Source organism: Macrobrachium nipponense, chromosome 6 (genome assembly GCF_015104395.2).
Source record: "Macrobrachium nipponense isolate FS-2020 chromosome 6, ASM1510439v2, whole genome shotgun sequence".
Taxonomy (NCBI): Eukaryota; Metazoa; Arthropoda; class Malacostraca; order Decapoda; family Palaemonidae; genus Macrobrachium; species Macrobrachium nipponense.
In genome coordinates, this window is record NC_061108.1 from 95,073,518 (window position 1) to 95,078,853 (window position 5,336).

The window sequence follows — 5,336 nt, forward strand, 5'->3', positions numbered from 1 at the left end:
ATACATACTTTTGCAAATATGGCTAAACCTAAAGATAAGTGGATTTTTAAAAAGTCGTCCATTCTTCTTTAATAAAAACGTTTTTTTCATACTTCAGCACTAGCGTTGTATCCTCAAGTCTTTCTAAGTCAGTGGTTCTTAACCTGGGGGGCGTGCCCCCCTAGGGGGTCATCAGCATTCCCTTATTATACTTATTATTCTCTTAACAAGAGTGAGGAACTAACATTCAGAAGTTTATGAAAAAAAGGCAAGTGTCGCCTTATAGCGTTACTTTCCTAGAGCCTACTACTCTAGTTATGCTCATTGGGCTGACCATGATTTGTAGTTGTTGGCCTTCCTCCCTATCCCTCCAAACCCCTTCTCTTTCTCATATTTTTACTTTCCTTTAAATCTTGGTAGGGAATTTTACTCATAGATGCAAGGGGGCGTGAAAGAAAGGTCCAACTCTTAGAGGGGGCGTGGTCATAAAAAGCTTAAGAACCGCTGTTCTAAGTTGACCGTTCTTTTCATAACCTCTAACTATATCCGTTGCAGGAAATATATTATGTGCGTTTTTAAAGCATAGACCTGACAGTGTTGAAAGCGCAGATCCACAGGCCAGACTTTGAATGTACCGTTCATCTCCTGAGCTCTGACAAGTTCTTCTAGATTTTATCCCTTGACAATTACAATCCAACGTGTGCCTCTGTCTCCATATCATGAGGGAACCATCTTTGGAAATCTTTTCTGGCCCAATCTCGCTTCTTATTCGGATTTATGTTCTATCTACCCTATCCTCTCTCTCTTATTACGGTTTTTTTCCGTTGTCTCTATACCATCTACCTTTGTCGTCATCGAACGTCTAGATATTATTTCGATATGCATTACCTGTGCTACTGAAGTAATTTAAAAATAAACAGCAAAAAAAAAAAAAAAAAAAAGTTTTGTGCGCCAAACAGTTTTGTGTTTCGGTGTTTAGATGCTTTTTTCACTTCTCCTTTCAGTTCAATTTATTTTTTTGTAATAAAAAAATAATAATTCATCTGCCCTTCCCCGGTATTTCATCAAGAATAAAGGAATGAAAATTGCGAAGTCAAGGGTCAGTCAGGCAGTTAAGTAAGCGTCTGAAAAATTGCTCTTTTTTTCATGATATTATTTCCCGACTGGCAAGTACAGATATACCTCCTCGCCAATGTAGACTGTTGAACTAATATGCTAGGTTCATTCTCTGTTATTCTATGCTGATCATTATTGAGAGGCAATTTATCTAGCCTATGGAGTCCTTTACTATTCCTGGGTGAAAGAGCAACAGTGGTGCTTTACCACATTGGGGAACAGAAGCAAAAACGAATGTCCGGCACTTTTATATTTTGATAATTATACAAGGCTATTACAATCAGTGTCCTCAAAAGCAGACGATTGGTACTTGATTGCCCTTTTTTTCTAAGGATATTTGCAGGCTTGTCTGGCAGCGGCAGGATATATTGTTGCCCTAAAGAGAGAGAGAGAGAGAGAGAGAGAGAGAGTATCACAGAGAGAAATATTGTAACATAAAATTTGTCGCATTCTAAAACAAGTTACGCATTTTCGAGGTTTTTTGTGCTCAGCCTCCTGCTCAATTAAAGTAACTTTTCTCTCTCTTTTATTCTTTCCTTTATTTCATTTAACACCAGGAGAAAATTCTTCCACCTATTCCACTTAAATGAAAAATGATGGTAAATTCGACAGACTCACCATTAGAAAGTGCTCATCAAGAGCGAAAAGGCTTTGGCAATTTCTTAAAATGGCATGAGGGTACAAAATATAATTACGGTTCAAAACACGGGAAAAACTCAGCACACCAACATCTTTGAGCTGCAAGAAAAATGAAGACGCATCTCTCTCTCTCTCTCTCTCTCTCTCTCTCTCTCTCTCTCTCTCTCTCTTAACTTCCTCCTTCCTTAGCTTTCTACCGATACTCAGCTCCTTCCTCATTCCCTGAAAGGAATGAAGCGCGTTTTCTTGGGTTTAATTAAACCTCCTCCCCCTCCTTCCCCTCACTCACCCCCCTCCCCAGAAGGCTTCCTCCGGATTAATCTAATCATGGAACAATTACGGTGCTTGTAAAACTTTGCAGGTCAGCAAAAGTAAACGGAGGAACTGGATAATGAAACTCAACCCGGAATTAACGCCTGCTTTCCTTAGCAACTCGAACTGGGAGAGGCCGGAGCTCCAGCTCTCTCGAGTGAATGACATAAATTCCCCTAACATTATTTGGATGTCTGTGTCTTTTTGATGTCACGACCCTGACATTCCCTTGCTTACTGCGTTTGTTCTCAGGACTCATTCTGACCAATTGTCGCTTAAATCAACTCGGTCTAGCCTTGATGTGGATGCTCATCATCTTGCGCCTGTAGATTCTCGAAACAGTTGGTTCCCATGCCTACGTGACTAAGTCGTTCAAGTAAATGAATATACATTGGGTATTTCGCTAATTACCAAGACGAACTAGAGCTACTGATATAATGAAAAAAAATGACAAGTCTTTCGCAGAATATTTAAAAGTTTTTCTTTTAGTTTTACCTGTGTATATGCTCATTAAGCCTAATTTGGAGGAAGTGCGCTTCTTTATGTAGATAGACCAAATGGAAATGAATTTTAGGAATTAGTGCCATATTTCCTTCTGTCCCTTTCAAGTCATAAGTAACATACTGTATAATAATGATTATAGATTATAAACTTTAAAATTCATTTCGGTTTTGCCTTCCCTTATAAACTGTAGTGTTTGAAGGCGCATGAAACGTTTTGAAATTATAGCAATTGGTATCCATATAGCTATATAAGAACGCAGTTACCCAAAAATTTTAATTCGCTATGTAAAACATAGGTCTTTTTTTTTATCAAAAATAAATGTTCTCCTAACAGAGGGGTGGCCCCAGGAAGGAAAAACAAAGGTCACAGCCACATTCATAATTTAACTGCTGAATCGTGAATGAGTCCCCTGTGCAGTAAAACTTCCGCAATATTATCCACCTACACAGTAGTCTGCTCAGCCTTGATTCGAACTCTCTACACACTCTATCCTTTTTGCATTTATATTGCTCGAAATCTCGTACTTTCTGGACTTCAAGACCCTCTCATCTATTTTTTTTCTACAAATCCAGACCATCTTCAAATCTCTGCTATATTTTTAAACCACACTAACCTCTTTACCACTTCCACATATCACCACATCTCTCATCCTATCAATATTTCTAATGTCAAATGTATTTCACAAAATGTTCATCTGAACAACTTCTGCCTTTTTTTTATACTTAAATGAAGGATTTACTTTCACAGCATAACAAAAATGATGAGTACACACATTTACTCACTTTTGTAGCACGGAAGTGGATGCACTTGTACCACAGGAAAAATGACACACTGGCTATAATTCTTGATCGGTTTTGGCTCTTGTTCTCTAAGAAATGATGTAGAAATTACACACTGGGTATGAGTCAGGACCAGTTTCACTTTTTCCGTTCAATAAAATCTTATAGAAAATAGAAAGTGAAACCTATTTCGATTTTTGCCCAGTGATATATTGTTCCATGTCGCACAACTGCATATCAACATCACATGTTCTGTTGACTTTAAACACTCTCACACACACACACGCACACACACACACACACACACACACACACACACACACACACATATTATATTATATATATATATATATATATATATATATATATATATATATATATATATATATATATATTAATAATTATCACATCACCGTGATTCATATAAATTATTCGAGCTACAAATATCCTTTAATATCTAATTCGCCCTACCTCGGAATTAATATATTTTCATATATGTAAAACCTAAGGGGAGTTTTTTTAGTTGATAATAAATTCGTCCTCTCGTGAGTTCGAACCAGCTCCCAGCGGACAGATAAGAAATCAGGACTTCAGTGAAGTTATCGATTCGGCTAACAAGTGAATTTATAAGTTTATACCGTCATGATATATATGTGTGTCTATGTGTGCGTGTTGAAAGTCTCCAAAACATGTGATGTCGAATATATATATATATATATAATATATATTATATATATATATATATATATATATATATATATAATCTACGCTTAGTATGCAAGTGTTATTCTCTATCGAATTTTATTACGGAACATGTCTGTTTTCCGGTGACTGGCACGTTTGACAGGAAATGCAAACAAGATGGGTCAGCCGAATAATCCGCTTTGTTTATGTAACAAGAGTTCTCGTATTTTGTTTAACCTCATTGTTTTAACAACGTGACGGATCGGCAAAATCAATCGAGGGATCATACCTGTTTGTCTATCCCACTTTTTCTCCCTTTTAATCTCCATATAACGATAATTGCGGTTAGTGTAATACAGTTCTCCTTGCTTTTTAATTGTTTACTTACATGTTTATCTATGTATTTATTTGTTTATTTATTTTTTCTAATAATTGAGATCTCTTCTTTCTGTATTCCCCTTCATCTCTCTACTTTCTAATGAACACCATATTCTTTGGAAGCTTGAATTTCATGGCAATGGCTCATGTGGACTTGTTCCATATAAATGGAGTTCGTCTTCTGGATAATATTGATAATAAGAGTAAACTGATAATTTGTTTGCCTTTTCGTCGTACCTTAGAACCGTAGATTTTCAAACCAATTTTTCTTTTTTTTTAAATATTACTTAAATATAAAAGGACGTGCAACTACATTTATTAATCGTTCCAGGAACGTTTTCATCTTGGCATCAATGGCATTATATTATACGGCTTTAAAATTCACCTTAAACTGAATATGAGTTCTCGGATAATACTTCATAGAATACATTGGCATCTCCGCAATAATGTCATCATTATAATGCTCTAAAATTTCTCTTACATTACCTAGGATTATTGACGTCATATATTAAACAGAATGACAAGATTCTAACATGAATACCGTTTGTGTGCCCTTTATTTAGGCCTACCACATTCCTCCTGGTGCTGCAAATTGCTGAACCGTTACGTTAGATACTTCTCAGAGCAGACCGTCGCTAGAAGATTAGATGGATACAACGGCAATCAGTACCTAGGATTTCGGCAGAGGGTTCCAAACGGGGTCGTAACATCACCTCTGATCACCAGATATGGGGGTAACAGCGAATTTTTATCAAAAATGTTGCAGTAGTAGGTTCTCACGTACATATAAAACAATTAGGAAAAGGGTATGAAAGGAAAGTATAAATATGGTCTGGCTTCGAAAGTAATGACAGCTGATGTGGGAAAGATGGAAGACTGCAAAATTAAAAGTGAAATGAATGGAGAAAGAATTCTAGAGAGAAGGAAGATATTCATTGAAAGCAG